We start from the raw sequence: 17854 nt of genomic DNA, 5'->3' as shown, positions 1-17854 counted from the left end.
AACGCATTCATTTTTGCTGAGCCTGAACCGACAAGAGCCATCGCAAACTTTTTCAATACAGACTTCCAGGCAGCTCTACCAACTAATCTTTGTTTGCCCAAGAACGAGATGTCTATCTTCAATAACAATAAAAATAATCTTTTATTACCTTAAACATATATTTAAAAAAGTTTAAATATATACAATCTAATAAGCATCTTGAGGGTAGGATGGCATATGCTATTTTTGTCCTCTCCTCCCACTGTTCTCAGCACTCAAGGAAAGCTCAACAAATATTTGAGGACTGAGAAGGAGCCTCCTCCTATTACTCCCTTTTTCTGATTTTTAAAAATTGAAATATAATTGACATACAATATTATGTTAGTTTCAGGTGCATGATGCAGTGACTCAACATTTATAAACATTACAAAATGATCACCATAATAAGTCTAATTACCATCTGTCACCATACAAAGTTAATACAATATTATTGTTTATATTCCCTATGCTGTACATTACTTCCTGGTGACTGATTTATTTTATAACTGGAAGCTCGTCTCTCTTGTTCCCCTTCACCCATTTTACCGACTCCTCCAACCCCCTCTTCTCTGGCAACCACCAGTCTGTTCTCTGTATTTATGAGTCTAGTTTTGTTTTTTTATGTTTGTGTGTATGGTTGTTGTTGTTCATTTGTTTTGTTTATTAGGTTCCACATATAAGTGAAATCACAAGGTATTTATCTTTCTCTGCCTGACTTATTTCATTCAGCATAATACCTTCTATGTCCATCCGTGTTGTTGTTGCAGATGACAAGATTTCACTTTTTTTTTTTTAAAGATTTTATTTATTTGACAGAGATCACAAGCAGGCAGAGAGGCAGGCAGAGAGAGAGAGAGGAGGAAGCAGGATCCCCGCAGAGCAGAGAGCCCGATGTGGGGCTCGATCCCAGGACCCTGGGATCATGACCTGAGCCGAAGGCAGAGGCTTAACCCACTGAGCCACCCACGTGCCCCAAGATTTCACTTTTTTATGGCTGAATCATACTCCATTACTTATACTACATCTTCTTCATCCATTCACATGTCGATGGACACTTAAGTTGCTTCTACATTGAGCTTTTATAAATAGTGCTGCAGTGAACATAGGGGTACATGTATCCATTCTCCAGATCTGTGCTTTCATTCTCTTCTCAATAGATTCTTTCTCAATCACAGGTACCAACCTCATGAGCACTGCCTGCTTGACAGGGAATGATGTGACCTCACAGGTTTATCTAGTTCATCCCTCTGCTCCCGAACAGGCAACTTCAGCCATTCAGTCAGTTGGAAGAGGACAGCTGTCGGGGTCAAGAGTTCTTTCTTGGAAACGTCTGCTGGTAAAACCAGCGGAAGGTCTTTGGACTTGTTTGCTGATGACTAGTTGGCCCAAAGGAGACTAAATTCTGACCATAGATGTTTCCTTCTGAATATATCATTAGGTCTGGTTGTGTGCCAGACCAGCTCAGAGGCAAGACTTTGTAACTGTGCCTTTTCATTCATTATTATTTTTAGGGCAGATCTGTTTCTCATTGACTGGGGTTCCTTGGGCCCCTCCCTTGCCTTGTCATGCTCAGGACAGCCCACTTGGCGGCTCTCCAAGGACCATGCTTGCCCAGAGGTGCTGTTGCCTGCCTCTCCTGACTGGTGGGTACAGGCCTGGGCTAAGGCCGCCTTTGTTCTCTCACAGTGTGTTGCTTTTCCTTGGGTTTGGATGGCTCAGCAAAAGTTATTGGATGCTCTGCAGGGTGAGAGGCCAGAGCAGCAGAGTTTGTGTTGGGAACTATGTACATTGTTCTGGGTTATACTCACAGTGCCTGTATTTTTCCTTTCTGTCTGACAGGGTGAACAGTATGGCACTGGAGTGGGGTGGGGAAAGGGTCATGCACAAGTCAATGCATTCAGCCTTGCCTCGTACTAGGGAGGGTCCTTTCCCAGCAATGTGAGGGCGGGCGATGGCCCATTGGGGAGAGGAGGCCAATGAGGGTGTGGTGAGACAACTGTTGAGACTCAAAGCCAACCCCTAAGCATCTACAGGGAAAGGGGGAAAGAGAGAGAAACAATTAAAGGAAAACAAAAGATGGTAATAGATCAAGGAGGTAGGGAAGAGGATAAAAATGGGAGGAAAACGTTTCTTCAATAAATCCGTTCTAAATTAGTTCAGCCTCATTTGAACTCCTACAGAATCTATTATATACACCAAATAACTCACCTCACACTGTATTCAGGTGTGACTTAGATGCTGGTCTAGCCTTGCCTTCCTCCTCAGAAACTGTCTTCCTCTTTGGTCTGAATTCCACTCCACAATGAGTGACCATTGAAAGCCCCTTGCTGTGCTGTCTGCATCTCCCAACCTCACTTCCTCGGGCTTCTTGTGTCTTCACTCCTCAGACTGTGGCCTCCCCTACCTCACATCATCCTCCTCAAAGCTGCTGATTTCCTTGGGGGGAAATAAAGTCCACTCATGCCAAGAATGTCACAGCTGCAGAAAGTTTATAAAGCACTGGGGAGTAATAACGTTCTCCTGGGAACAGCTTCTGGCTGCCGGCTTTCACTCAGCTGCCCTCTTTGCTTTGTCACATGTCTCCTAGGTCTGTACTCCCACCTACCCACAATTCCCTCAGTGTGAGACTTTTAACTCTCCCTTCCCCTCTGACACTCCTCTCCAGCTAGTTCTCCGGAAAATACATTTCCTTACCTTTTGATGGCACTCTACAGTTTATGTTTTCATAAGCCTCGTTTAAAAAAAATCTTCATAATAATTTTACGAAATTCAGATATTAATTCAGCTAGTACCTAGTAGAACTGGGCCTTAAAGCCACACTGTGTTCCTCCATGTGCAGCATCCATCCACCTCTCAGGAAGAGAGAGGAAGGGCATACAGGGTGCTGGGTGTCTGAGGCGGAGGAGAGTGTGAACAGATATGAGGGGAGACCCAGGGCTGTGGAAATATTTCTCAGGCCCCAGGATCTGCCTGTTGGCTTTTGTTTTCTCCTTCACTGTTATGACCACAGTTACTCTTCAGTTATTCATTCATTCCCTCATTCATTTATTCACCCAACATGTCTTAGTGTCTACAACATTCTAGAGTGTGGTGGTGCTTCTGTTTCCTTGGCTTTCTCTGGAGCACCTCTGAGCAGCCACGGGGCTGGTGTTCCGGTCTGGAGCCAGAGGCAGACTCTGGAGAATTCTAGCAACAGGAGGTAAGGGAGCCCCTCCTCTGCAACAATTCCACCTCCCTCTTTTTCACTCACAACCTCGGGCAAAGAGTGAGACCCACATGTTTTTCTATTAATATACTTAAGACTTCATTTTGGAGTAACACTCCAAAGCCCTCCATCTTCCAGGAACTTCTCAGATGGAAGCTGGGTGTGGTTCTCACCCAGCTGATCTGCTCTCTCCTTCATGTGCTTTCTCCACAAGGTTTCCAGAACCCCTTATCTCCTGGTTTTCTCTGTACCTCATTGGTTTCTCCTTTCTAGGCGCTCTGAACTTTTCCTCTCTTCATGTTGCAGGACTCCAGGTCTTAGAGAATCCTTGGTCTTTTCTTCCCCACTACACTCACTTTCTCAGTGATCTCATCCAATCCCATGCCTTTACCAACACATGCCAACAACCCCCACATCCATCCCAAGTCCAAGCTAGTGTATCATAAATACATCAAGCTTCATAGCCCAACAGAAACTCATCATCTTTCTTCACAAACCTGCTTTGTCTGTAGCTGTCTCCACTTCAGTTGATGGCAAAGCTACTTTCCCAGCTACCCAGGCCACCAGCCTCAGAGCCATCCTGACTCCTTTCTTTCTGTAATTGACATCTAATCCATTGGCCTGACATCAGTCCCATCTAGCATCTCCCACTTCCTACAACTGCACCACTCGTGTCATTTCCTATCTCTCTCCTAGTTTGTTGCAACACTCCCTAGCTGGTCCCCACGCCTTTCCTCTTGTCATCTATACTCAACGCAGCTTCCAGAGGGATCACTTTAAAACATAAGTAGAATCATGTGACCTTCCTTTTCCCCTTACTGACAAACCTTGGTGTTGTACCTGGATACTCAAGTACAAGTCAGAGTCTCTACAATGGTGAAGTAAACAATCACATAAATGGCTGCAATTCTCCACTCCTCCCTGTATCTGCCAACTTTGCAAAGTAACTGTACAACTCCTCCCAGCAAAACGTGGAGTCTTTTTCCCCACGCCTGAATCTGGGCTGGCCTTGTCATTTGCTTTGGCTAAACACAGTGTAGAGGATAGTGTGCCACCTCTGAGCCTGGGCCTTTATTGGAACCCTGCTGTGCCCACATAAACAAGTCCAGGCTAGTCTGCAGGATGGTGAGAGACACGTGGTCAAGTCACCTCCTTGCTGCAGCTGGCAGCCAGTCAACAGTCAACAGTCAGACATGGGAATGAGGCCATTCTAAGATAGCCAGCCTTAAACCAAGCCACCACCTCATCCTCAGTGAGCAAATCCAGCTGAGATAAGCCTAGCCTGGCCAAGATCAGCAGAGCTCAGCTGAACCACAGAATGAGGAGCAGTAGAAGAGGCTTATTGATTTTAGCTACTAGGTTTTGTAGCTGTTTTTTATGCAACATTTTTGTGGCAATAAAAAAGTGATACAAATGACCCACAAGGCCCACCATGATCTGCAAATTCTCTTATTTCTCTGACTTTATCTTCTACTTTCTGGAAGCCTATTCACCAGGATCTCCTTGCTTTTCCTGGACTGTACTAAGTGTGCTCCAGCCTCAAGGCCTTTGTACTTGCTGTGTTCTCTGCCCGGAATATTTGTCTTTATATATACCCACTGCTACTCTGATCATTTCCTTATATGCTTAAATGACACTTCAGTAAGGGTGATATTCAAAATATTTTTAAACATTAGGACAAGAGAACTGACTAATAGGGATCAGAATAGAGCAGGATCAAGGGTCCTGGTTGTCTGCTGCTGAGCTAGGAATTCATCTTTTAACAGCTGGACTGTGGGGAAGTTTCCAAAAGAGGGGCTGGGACAGCCAACTTGGACAAGGCAACAATAAAGGGGCTCTAGACCATGCTAGTTGAACAACTGGTAAGGAAATATTATGATATTTTAACAGAAAGATCAGCTCTGATTATGAGGAAGATGTCCGCCCACCATCCCATCCCCCATCTCCCTCATTCCAGCATACTCTCTAGGTACCTTGTTTTACTTCAATTTCTCCAAAGCACTTTAATCACCATCTGATTTATAACATATTTGTCTATTTACTTGTTTATTACATTTCTGCTCTTCTTTTAGAACAGTGATCCAATAAAAGCTTCTGTAATGATGGAAATGTTCCACCTCTGAGCTGTCCAATATAGTAGCCATAAGCCACACATGTTTAGTAAGCACCTGAAATGTGGCTATGGTGAGTTAGAAAATTGAACTTTTAATTTTATTTAATTTTTATTACTATAAATTTAAATAGCCTCCTTTAATTAATTTTTAAAATTTATTTGTTTGTTTTAGACGTAGGGGAGGGGCAGAGGGAGAAGGAGAGAGAGTATTACGCAGACTCCATGTTGAGTGGATCTTAACATGGGGCTCGATCTCACAACCCTGAGATCACAACTTGAGCTGAAGCAAGAGTCAGACACTTAACTCACCTAGGCACCCCACCTTTTGTAACTATTACCTATCATAGTGAACAGCACAGCTCCAGAATGTAATCAAGTAAGGACTTTTGCAACTTCTTCAATACTGTATCCTCAGTGCTTAGAACAGAATTTGGCTGAATAAATGAATGAGCAAACGAATAAATATGGTAGGCAGGGATGGCATTAGATAAGAGGATCTGTCCATACCAAACACTCTAATTCCCATTGGAGGCTATGATAGGGGGCAGTTTGGGGAACACAGAAAATGGACTTCTTACCTACTCCCCACGTCAAGCTCTCAGTTTGGTGGGATATACTGAGGAGGGGAAGAGTCCTCATCTGGATCACAGTGCATTTATTTTCCACCCTTATCTCAACCAGTTAACAATGGGCCAGGCCAAATAAGAGGTTTTCACTGGCCCATCCTTGTGGAATATCAATGAAGAACAGGACCCTATAACACTGGTATTTTCTTAGCTCCAGTTTTCAGGGGCACCTAGGACAGAGATCAGATGCTACAGAATGACTCCCCTATGAAAGCAGAAAAAGCCCACATGTGGGAACTGTTCTTCCTACTGACACTGTGGGGCTGGGAAGATCAGCAGGGAGACATACCTGCACACAAGTGTCAGGCAGTGCTCAGCGACTCTGGGGACCAGTCGCAGGCATGCATGCCAACAGCAACCAGCCCCAGCCACTGACCCAACCCCAGGACCAATAGTAGCTAATATTATACTCTTATTGCACTATCCAAACTGGTTTACTTGTGACAGTCCTAGTTATACCTGCTGTCCCAACACGCAGTCTGTGAAGCGTCCTTTCACTATCAAAAGTGTCCTGATAAATTATAGAATTTGATAACTTGTATGGTCATCTCATGTCTTATTGAGCTCTTACTGTGTGTCAGGCATTGTTTTAAGCATTTCACTTTTTTTTCTCTTACATTTATACCTTGCAACCCAGAGGGTAAATATTATCACTACTCAACAAGGAACCTGAGAGGTGAAAGGGTTGGCCTGCTGTTCCGGAACTAACAGGTTTAGACTTTGGTGGTAACTGGATAAATAAGCATCAGGAGCCTCCTTCCTAGGGCTCTTAGGAACGTCATGCAGATCAAGCATCTCCTCCCAAAACATGTTTCCATTGGAGAGCTGGCCTGCCAGGGAAGAGTCTTTCCCATGTCATACAATTGCTTCTTCACCTAAGCAATTCCTGGGGTAAAGGCGCTCGTGTCTGTTCTCATGGGACCATTTCTCGAATCCAGCAAAGCAGTGCTCACACTCTGGCCTAATGTCACAAGAGCCAATGCTTCTCCCATGGGAGGATTTGAAACTCTTGGATGGGGCCTTCCAGGGCCACGTCCAAAGAAAGACAACAGAGGCCATGTTGGAGAGTATGGGAGGAGAAGTCCAGTCCATTCCAAGCCTGGTGTCTTCTCGATAGACTCAGCATGTCAAATCAGGGCTGAGGAAGAAATAGGCAAACCAGAATTTGGTTTGAGGAAGAGACAGACACCAACCACAGTTCTGCAATTCAAAGCAGAATCAAATTAACTCATGGATTTGGATGATTTCCAGTTTGCTTATAAATGTCACAGAAAGGCAGTGGCAACACCATGGCTATATTCCCTCTTTTTTCACTTTTCTTTGGAGTCTTTTTTAAAAGAAGCTTTCAGCTCAGTGTATCATTGAGAATGTTGACAATAGCTTACCACTGAATAGCTCTTTATCATATAGAAAATGTCTTTCAAAAAAAATGTCTTTCACATCTGTTATTCCAAATGGGCCTGACACCAACCTAATGAGGCAGACAATTCTGTTATTAATAACCTTGTTTTAAAAGCGAACCCACTAAGGTTTAATGAAGTTAAGTGATTTGCCCAAACTCACCTGTGCTGTGACAATAATAAGCGTCATTTACAGAGTGCTTAAGTGCTTTACATACATCATTTCAGTGCTCACAGCTGATCATGAGTGGGAGATGTAGTTTTCCTCGAGAGCAGAGCCTAGGTGGGGTGCCTGCCCAGAGTCAAAAGTCATCTAGCTGGGAAGCGGTGGAGCTGGGAGAGGAGCTCAGCCCCACTCAGAGCCCAGTCTGATCTGAAATACCATGTTTTTCCCAACACATCAGGGAAGCTTATGTTTCTAAAGTTTGACTTGAAATGGGAGGAACTCTCTTACTAGGAGCCAGGGACTCTCAGTGGACAAAGGGAGATGGGTGAGAAGGAATCCCAGAGGGTCTGAGAAGTGTCCACACAACTAATCTCTTTACAAATATAATCTGATTTGTATACTTGACTGCTCTGTGAAATTGGAGTTAGTTCCATTTTACAGATGAGGAAACTAATACTTTGTGATCACAAAGCTAGTTAGTGACAAATTCAAGATGTGAGCTGATTTTAAAGACCATGCTTTTAACAGAAGACACAATTTACATATAACAGAAGGCACAGATTTTAAGTCTACAGTACCATGCATTCTGACAAATGTATATAACCAGTGCTCTAAACTGTACCTATTATACAACATGTATATAGTTGGTTCTATGTCTATGGAGAACTGACACTTATACAAGTCTACAGATCTATCTGTAGAGAACTGACATCTTAATAATTTTGAATCTTCTAATTCATACATATATCATGCCATTACTTAAGTTCTCTTTGATTTCTCTGAGCAATATTTTACAATTTTCAGGTCTTGAGTATCTTTTTTAGATGTACATTCCCAAGTATTAGATGGTTTTTTGATGTTACGATAAAGAGCATTTTCTTAAAAATTTCATTTTATAATTGTTGGCTATAACATACAGGAACACATTTTACTTTTTTAAAACCCTGAAATTTCATCCAGTGACCCCAGAAGACTTTTAAGTAGTGCAATGAAATGATCAAAGGGGTATTTTAAGAATAATCAGAATAGTTCACCGCCATGTTGGTTGGATGCATCCCCATGAGCATATGGGAGCCTTAGTCTGGGCCAGGACCAGCGCCGTTTGTGCTCCCGTTCAAGGGTGTTTGCCTTGGGGCCAGAGAATGTGGATAGATGGTGGCAAACCCATTCATCACCCCAACTGGCAAAACGGCTCAAAGCACAGAGCCCAGGAACGGGAGCGCAGGGGCATCCTCTCAGGCTGTGAAGACTGAAGGAACGTTACTATAAATGATATGCTATGCCACAACTCTCCTGCACCTAAGTTGATGGAAGCTGAGGAGGGAATGTTAACTATACAGTTTTTGAAGCTCAGGTGAATTGTGAGGATGTGCATTTATACACAAGTTTGTCATCAGCTTCTCCTTTTCTGCACCCTGGCTTTCTGGCACTGACTGGGAAATCTTGCTGGGATCCTGACAATCCTGTATCATTTTCTGCTTCTATTTTTACAAATCATTGGGCTGGACTTGGCAGAACTTTCAAACACCCCTTTACTTTGTAGGAACATTCCAAAACTTTAAGCTTATTATTACTAAAGCAGGGAAGTTGACAGAAAGCTTTTAATTTGCTTAGAAAAATGACAAAAGAAGAAAAAAGCCAAAAAAGCCCAAACATCCTCACCTTAAATATCCTGTTCTTTTCTTTCTTTTTGGTAACTCATTTGCTTACTCTGATAAGTATAACATTTCATGCCTTTCTCAATATGATTCAAAATTTCAAAATACACTCTATATCACAAATAAAAATGAACTGAACAATGTCAGAGCAGATCTATTTTCAAACTCGGAATGCTTGCAAAGGTTCTGACATGTTTCTTCTCTACAAGTTCAAACATATTTATTTTAAAAGTGCATTTTCAAGGTATCTTTACTGGTGTTCAACTGCGAAGGAATGGAAGATGTGGGTAAAATTCACTGGAGCCTGGAGACAGTTACTGTATAGATTTTTTTTTTTAATCTCGACTCATTTGTAAGTCACCTTATATAGCTTTGACAGTGTGTATATTTATAGAACTCTTCAAAGTTTCCTTCAAGTCTATGAACTTATTACATCCAGAGTGTGATGTATGGAAAGGTAGGAAAACTTTATTTTTGGTGCTCTTGGAGGGGCTCTAAGGGCAGATCTAATCCCACCGCATCACCTCCCAGGTGAATACAGCAACACCAGAGAGGCTGTGTAATCTGTGAAAGTCACATAGCTAGCTGGGAGTGTAGCTTGGTTGAGGACCACACCTCTTGATTCTTGAGAGGATTCTTTCTGTTCCTTTACATAGCTTTAAACTGTCTCCTCCACTTTTTTTTTTTCCCCCTCCTCCACTTTTATTTTCCCAGTAGGACCCTGGTACCTTCATCTTGTCCCATCACAGCACCCTACTGACCTTACATCCTTTATCAATCCCTGCAGTTTTCAAATCAAAATGTACCCACCCCCATTTCCTCTGTGTTGCTGTTCCTGGGGTCCTACCACTGTTGAATCTGAAGAGCCAATGTGGAACTGAATATTAATGGCTATTCATGGTTCAGTTTTGCTTCTTGTCTAAAGAAGCTTGAAAGCCTTATCTCATGGGCAACTAATCACAATATTTCCAAGAGTTAAATTTATTGACATCTCACTGTGTGCCAGACACTGTGCTTAAGGATTTCATATAAATTATGTCACGGATATTGTGTGCATTATGTCATTATCTCATTTGAGGAATGAGTTATAAGAGGCAAGTCCAGTGAGTGATATATTTAGAGACAGGTGGGGTTATCCTGCCCCCTTTTTAGTGATATCATTCAGGCAACAGCCTGCTGTCCTGGGCACAGGGCCAGAAGTTGAGAGGAGCCTGCCTTCCTCTCCACGTTCTTCAGTTTTCTGCCTACTGAGTCCTATGTGCATGCCCTGGAATGCCCAAGCAATGGGCATTGCTGCCTGCTGGGGCATTGCCACAGCTGCTCTTCTAGCTAAGCTTCTCAGAGCTGGGGCTGCTAATATGCCCTGGGTATTCCAGGGCTCTGAAACTCATTGTTTGCCAAAGGGCAACAGCCAGGCTGCAAAACACCACATGTGGCTTAAATGGAGAAGTGCCTAGAAAAGAGGCTCTTAATGTTAAGTTAATCATAGTTTTCTACTCAGCAAATTGCCTTTAGTACTCATTCTCCTGATTTGACAGAACAAAAACAAAACAAAAGGGTAACTGTCAGACAACAACTGTCTGAAAAAAAAAAATCCAAATCTCATGGACCTTCTATAGTGCCTTTACTATAACTCTTGCTTGAAATGATTGCTTTAGGGTTTACTAATATCTCCAGTGAAAGATCCAATATGGAAACACCCCCATCTGTACAGCACTCTATGGTTTCAAAAGCAGTGCACAATAGCAACTTTGACTTTCAACACTGGGTGTTTTGGGGGTTTATCTCTCAGATGCAGGTCTTAAAAGTTGGGGTGCCAGATGTGGGGTTTGAACGCTTTGCTCCTCAGGGAGAAGCTCAGGGTTGTGAACTCTCTCCTGATTGTGGGTCACTGTGCTGGGGGTGGGGGTTATGACAAGATTGTGTCTCGGCCTCTCTTACCTACTTCAGTGTGGGTTTTCTCTTGTTTGCCCCACATGTAGGAGTTGTTCAGCCATTTTTTGTTTTTGTTTTTGTTTTCTAGAGGAAGTGGTTCCATGTCACTGTTGACTCTATGTGTCCATGGGGGGAGGTGAGATCAGGATCCTCCTACACTGCCATCTTGAACTGGTCTCATAGCAACGCTGAGAAGGATATGCAAATTAGTGAAGGTAGAGGTCAACTTCAAATACAATGTTCTTTTCTTACCTACTTCATACAGCTATACCTTTGGCAAATTGAGCCATGAATATACAGAGGTTTCTTATACCCCACTAGGAGTTGATGTTTTTATATTGCAAACACCTTATTTTGTCCCCTTTGAGAGTGTGTTGAAAATTCCCAGGGTGCTCTGAGTGTCTTATTGAAAACAACGACTAATAGGAGCTATTAGCACATGTCTAGTCTCCTACTGTATGTGTACTAATTTCCGTTGTCCATCTTTTTGTTATCTGATTCATCTATCATTGCATTGGAAAAGTATAGCATGAAAACTCCTGCAAAACCACTTAATTTTGTGCGTGTATGTGTGTGTGTGTGTTTCTTTGGAATGAGAATATTAAAAAAGATTCATTAATAAAGTCATTCAACAGATACACTGTGGATTTGATCATCTGAGCTAGTAAAGACTAATCATCACTGGGGATCATAAGTGTCAATCATCATCTCACTCTGTGTCAGTGATGAACTAAACTCATCCCTCAGACTGGAAAACAGAATTGAGTGGGAGGAGCCAAGTGGATGAAGAAAGTTTTAAAAGGGGCCATATAAGTTTTAGGTGTTTTTACTAAAAAGACAAAGTTTTAGCTAGATCATTCCTACATGTGGGATAGATGACACCAGAAGATAAACAGAAAGCCTGAAGGAAAGGATCTCTGGAGAAGTGTCTGGATATTTACATCAATCTGCTTACATTGGATCATGTTTAGTTATCTTAGAATCTTAATTGTTATCTTATATAATATTGAGCTATTGGAATATTCTTTATTTCATTTGCTAGACTCTTTAGGCATTGTATTTTTAAGAAGAGATAACTTTCATACTATTTGTATATTTTTATTTTGTTTAGCTTTATCTGGGACCCAAGAACAGAAATGATAAAAGGAGATTCCTTCCCCCAACTTGTTCAGTATCTTCTTGGGGCCCAGATACTATGAAAAATTATCTTAGAAACTTTTTTCTGCTCAAAACTGGCTGACTTTTGTCTCAATAGAAGGCTGTTTCCTTAAGTCACCTTCACCCCTTACCTTAAATTACAGCTAGAGAACTTAAAATGGAGAATTTCTAGTCCAGGATAAGCAATTATGTGGTACAAATTCCTCCATTGCCTCTTTCCTTGATCACCAAATGAGCACATTTTCCCATTGAACCTGGCTGTGTGTAGGTAGTAATATAATTCCTATTTTACAGATGAAGAAACAGAAATTTAAGTTAAATAACTTCTGTAATTCTCTATGACTCTGAAGCCATTATTTTCCAGGGAATCAGTACCACTTGATCAGAGTTGGCAACTAATATGAAATTTATTTGCCACCATGGTCTACTTCAACCTCGTTAGTTTTCATGAGGAGCAGTAAGTCCAGAGAGTTTGAATAATGTAAGAGAAAGGGCTTTGTAAATTTGTAAAGAATGCCAAAGATGTTAATTAACATCTTTTATTTAATTGATTAATAAATTAATAAATAATAATTAATTAATAATTAATAAAAATATCAAGGATACAAGCCCAGGTAAGTTACAGCAATTCTGAAATTTGAGTGAACATTGGAATCACCTTTTTGGTTTGTAAAAACAGATTGCCGGGCCACACCCCAGAGTGCTGATTCAGTAGTTTTAAGGGCCAGGCCAAGAATTTTCATTTCTGACAGATTCCCATGGAATGCTGGTGCTGCTGGTCTATGAACCACTGGTTTGCAGCTTACCTGAACTCAAATTTCTTATCCAGAATATTTCTTTATTTTCTTTTACATGGTTCCTAAGTTTCAAAAATATTTTATAAAATATAGTTTCTTTACTATTGCATGTGAATAAATTTTAAGGCAGGAAAAGAAAATCAAACTGGCTTTTGTAGATGTTTTTCTTCAGCTGTCTAGCCTCCCTTCTTGTGTATTCAATGAAATGTTCATGTTGATAAATGTAAATATGTAATCATTGGACAAGAGCCAGCATGGATTTTAACACTAATTGGAAGAAAAATTGAACCTAGATATATGAGAAAAGAATTAGAAATCAGGATAAGGATAGAGTAGGTCATAGGAAGTTAGGAAATGGGAACCATTTGTAAAGAAATGCATTAGATAAAGCTTGATGTTTGAGAAGAGAGCACAGAGATTTGGGCACCAAAGACTTACATGATACCTCAGGTATCAATGAATCGATCTGCGGTAGACCCATTCATTGTGCATGAAAGATAATCAAATGAACTCTGACTCATTTGTTTGCAGGGCCACTATGTGAAGTAGGAACGAGACTTTTCTAAGGAGGCTTCAGAGAGCAGAAATGGTACCAGTATGCCAAGATTTAGGGAGGCAAAGATAGAACTCCTTAACAACCACTTCAACTGGAGATGTGCTGGGTTGCCTCCAGCACAGAAATTCCCTAACACTGGAATTGTCTGAGTCAGGTGAAAGGAAAGGAATTTAAGCACCAAGTGTGGAGGCAAGCCTTGGAGATGGGGAGATTAGATGAGTCTGAATTTTTCTGGGACCAGGGGAACTCGAGGACGCTCTAATGTAAAGTAAAAATAAAAACAAGGTGGTAGACAGGAGAGAGTGACTTACTTCACTGATGCTGGGAAAGAGGTTGGGCTTTGGACTCACAGGACTAGTTCAGCTTGCAGCCCCATATGTCCTTGCTGCTCTCTATCCCTCAGAGACACAGTTCCATCACCTATGGAACAGGTACAGAAACAGCTGCCTAACAGTGTCCTAGTAAGCAGTAAATGGTGTGCCACACAGAAATCGCCCATACTGTCCCTGGCTGTAGGAGTTTTATAAATGTTCATTATCCTCTCTTCTCTCCCTTCTGGAAAAGTAGGGAAGACTTGATCCAGGAAATGGCTGAATTTAGGAAATTCAAAAGGATAAGGTCTCTAAGAACTGTCTTTGAGAAGTACTTTCACAAAAGAGATAATGTTAAACTTTGCATCTTCCTCTATGCTTCTCTATTTCCTTCTCTGGACCTGAGATCCCAGAGATATTTCACTTTAATAGCAGTTTCTTGAACACAATGGCCTGAATTTAAATCAGTAAGAATCAGTGAGTACTGACAAATCGATTATTCAGAAAAGAAGAGAGGATTAGTGGCTCAAGATTCTTCCTCCAATAGGGTACCTCTTCCCCTAAGGCTCAGGTGGCAAAAGTGAGCCTTGATGGCAGCACAGAATCTTTCAGAACTGATCAAGGCAAACAGAAATTAAAGCAAAAGCTGATACAAATAAGATATTTAGGTTGCAAGCTGATACATACTGGATGGGCCTCGGTTTGGGAAGGAGAGTGTTTTATTCAGCTTTGACCTAAGCAAGTGTCAAGAAACAACTGAACTTGTCTGAGAAGCTTTGTTAATATAACTACTTTCTGAAATGGGGTGTATAGATGGTTATGATATCCATCACATGTTATCAGGCTAGGAAAGAGGGGATTATGAAAAATTTGTTTTCAAAAAAGACTTTGGATCTGATAAGGTAGAGAATTACTGATCTGAACAAACAGCACCTGAAGTTTCACTGGCTACTTTCAGTAATGGTAGGGAGGAGAGGATTAATGAGACTGGAGGAAAGGGCATCTGTTCCCAATGGGAGAGACAATCTCCTCCTTCCACTAAACACACGGAGCTTGCAGCCATCTTGTGACTATCAGAGGACAAAGGTACATACACTAAGGGTTCTTGAGCAGTGGATTTACAGTCCTGAGACACATCTGGAGCCTGCCCTGCATATAGACTTTGGAATGTGAGATAATGAATTTCATAATTGTTTAAGTTAGCTTTAATTGTGTTTCTTAGGCTTAAAGCCAAGTATACTCTAACTATAAAGGGTAAGATGGGAGATTAGTTGTTCTTGTTATCATCTCTAAAGCAATTGATTTTTTTAAAAACACTATGTACTGCTATTATTTTAAATTTTTTGAACAAAATTTTAAGGGATCTTTTTTTTTAAGTAAGGATGGAGGACTACTGATGTAGATGCTAATCTTCCTTTTATGCTTCATAAAAACCTCAAAGAGCCTTGGAATTTCAAAGGCTAAATCAATCAGTTGATTTAATCTATTTAGTTAAAAAAATAGTTAATTCTGTAAAAATTTAGAGGTGTTCTGTTTTTAGCTATCAAGGGTAAGCAATAGTTTAAATGGCTTCATTATTTCATTTTCTGACCAGTTATGTGGCCTCATGCAGATAGGATATTGTAACATCAGAATTTAGTAACTAGTAATATTGTACCAAGTGTGATTAATACATTGTGCAGCCAGAACTCAATGAAGCAATTTTCAATGTCCTATAAATAGCAAGATTCTGCAAAAATGAGGGTCGTATTCCTGGCAAATGTGTCACAGCTAATGTCTATCAACTGACTAATGTTCATTAGCATTCAACCCATTAATAGATTGTCTTTCTGTGGACACTTCTGTTCTTAATTTATAGTTCTTTGTGGTGTCGTAGAAATAGCATGTTCTTTGAGGCTAAACCTGGGCTGAAATCCCGACTTGGATACTTATTAACATGGTAACTTTGGTCAAGTTAGTTGATGTCGCTAAACTTTAATTTCTTTGTTTATTAAATAGGGATATAAAAACAAACTATATCATTAGATTGTTATGCAGATAGAATTTAGAATTTAGAAAATAAAAATGTGACTTTGTATATTAAATAATCAATACATATTATTTTCCTTTCTTTCCTTTCCCCTAATTTTCTCATTAAGGATTTCCAAAATCTCAATGTTTAGAATGGAAAAGTGGGCCTAAGCATGAACTGAGCAAACAGGTATTCAGAAACTTCTATGAATGTCTGGTAAGCTAGTGAGACTAGCCATCAAAGACCAATTTAGATGGCTCTGAGGAGCCTCCTGGGATAGAAGGCAAGCTTTCTGTTGTTGGCATCAGACATAGCTGAGGATGTCTGGGGTTTTTGTGGGACTGGACAACTGCTGTCCAGAGCTGAGACACCTCTGCGTGGGGGTGAGAGTGGGAGGCTCCCCTTTGCCACCACTGAACTCATAGACAGAGGGAAGGGTGACACAGTAACTGCTGTTCACAGTTTTGTTTTGTATTGTTTTCCCATTCACTGCCTGAATTCTAGAACAAAGATCCTGTAAAAAAGCAGTAACAGTTTCTAACAAGATATTGGGATAGATAACATATAGTGTTATATTAGTTTCAGACATACAATATAGTGATACAACAAATTCTATGTTCACCCTATGCTCATCAAAACACCCTATGCTCATCAAAACACCTTATACTCATCACAACAAGTGCCCTCCTTAATCCCCACCCCCCATTTCACCCATCCTCCCACCCACCTCCCCTCGGTAACCATCAGTTTGTTCTCTACAGGTAAGGGTCTGTTTCTTGGTTTTTCTCTCTCTCTCTGTCTTGTTTTTTCCCCTTTGTTTATTTCTTAAATTCTACATGTGAGTGAAATCATATGGTTATTTGTCTTTCTCTGACTTATTTTGCTTAACGTTATACTCTCTATGTATCTCTCTCTCTCTCTCTCTCTCTCTCTCTATATATATATATATATATATATATACTCTATGAGTATCCATGTTGTTACAAATGGCAAGATTTCATTCTTTTTGATTGCTGAATAATATTCCACAGTAGATATACCACTTCTTCTTTACCTGTTTTTCTACCAATGGACACTTGGTTTGCTTCCATAATTTGGCTATTATAAATAATGCTGCAATAAACATAAGGGTGCATGTATCCCTTTGAATTAGTGTTTTTGTATTTTTGGGGTAATTCTAATTTTAACTTTTTGAGGAACTTCCTCAGAGTGGATGCTCCATCTTGCCTTCCCACCAACAATGCATGAGGGTTCCTTTTTCTTCATATTCTTTCTTAACACTTGTTTCTTATGTGTGTGTGAGATGATATATCATTGTGGTTTGCATTTGCATTTGCATTTCCCTGATGATGAGTGATGTTGAGCATCTTTTCATGTGTTGTTTTCATGTAGGCCATCTGGATGCCTCCTTTGGAAAAATGTCTGTTCATGTCTTCTGCCCATCTTTAATCAGATTATGTGGTTTTTTTTTATGCTGAGTTGTATAAGGTATTTATATATTTTGGATAATAATCCTTTATCAAATATGTCATTTGTAAATCTTTTCCCATTCAGTAGGTTGTCTTAAAGTTTCCTTGGTTGTTTCCTTTGTTGTGTGGAAGCTTTTTATTTTGATGTAGTTCCAGAAGTTTAGTTTTGCTTTTATTTCCCTTGCCTCAGGAGACATCTAAAAAGATGTTGCTACCATCGATTTCAGAGAAATTATTGCCTGTTCTTCTAGGATTTTTATGGTTTCATGTCTCAAATTTATGTACTTAAGCAATTCTGAGTTTATTTTTGTGTATGGTGTAAGAAAGTGGTTCAGTTTCATTCTTTTGCGTTGTTGTTCTGTTCCCAACAACATTTGTTGAAGAGACACTCTTTTGCCTAATACATATTCCTTCCTCCTTTGTTGAAGATT

The sequence above is a fragment of the Enhydra lutris genome, unplaced genomic scaffold (assembly GCF_002288905.1).
Source record: "Enhydra lutris kenyoni isolate GAN:26980312 unplaced genomic scaffold, ASM228890v2 scaffoldscaffold37, whole genome shotgun sequence".
Taxonomy (NCBI): domain Eukaryota; kingdom Metazoa; phylum Chordata; class Mammalia; order Carnivora; family Mustelidae; genus Enhydra; species Enhydra lutris.
This window is presented reverse-complemented; position numbering follows the sequence as displayed.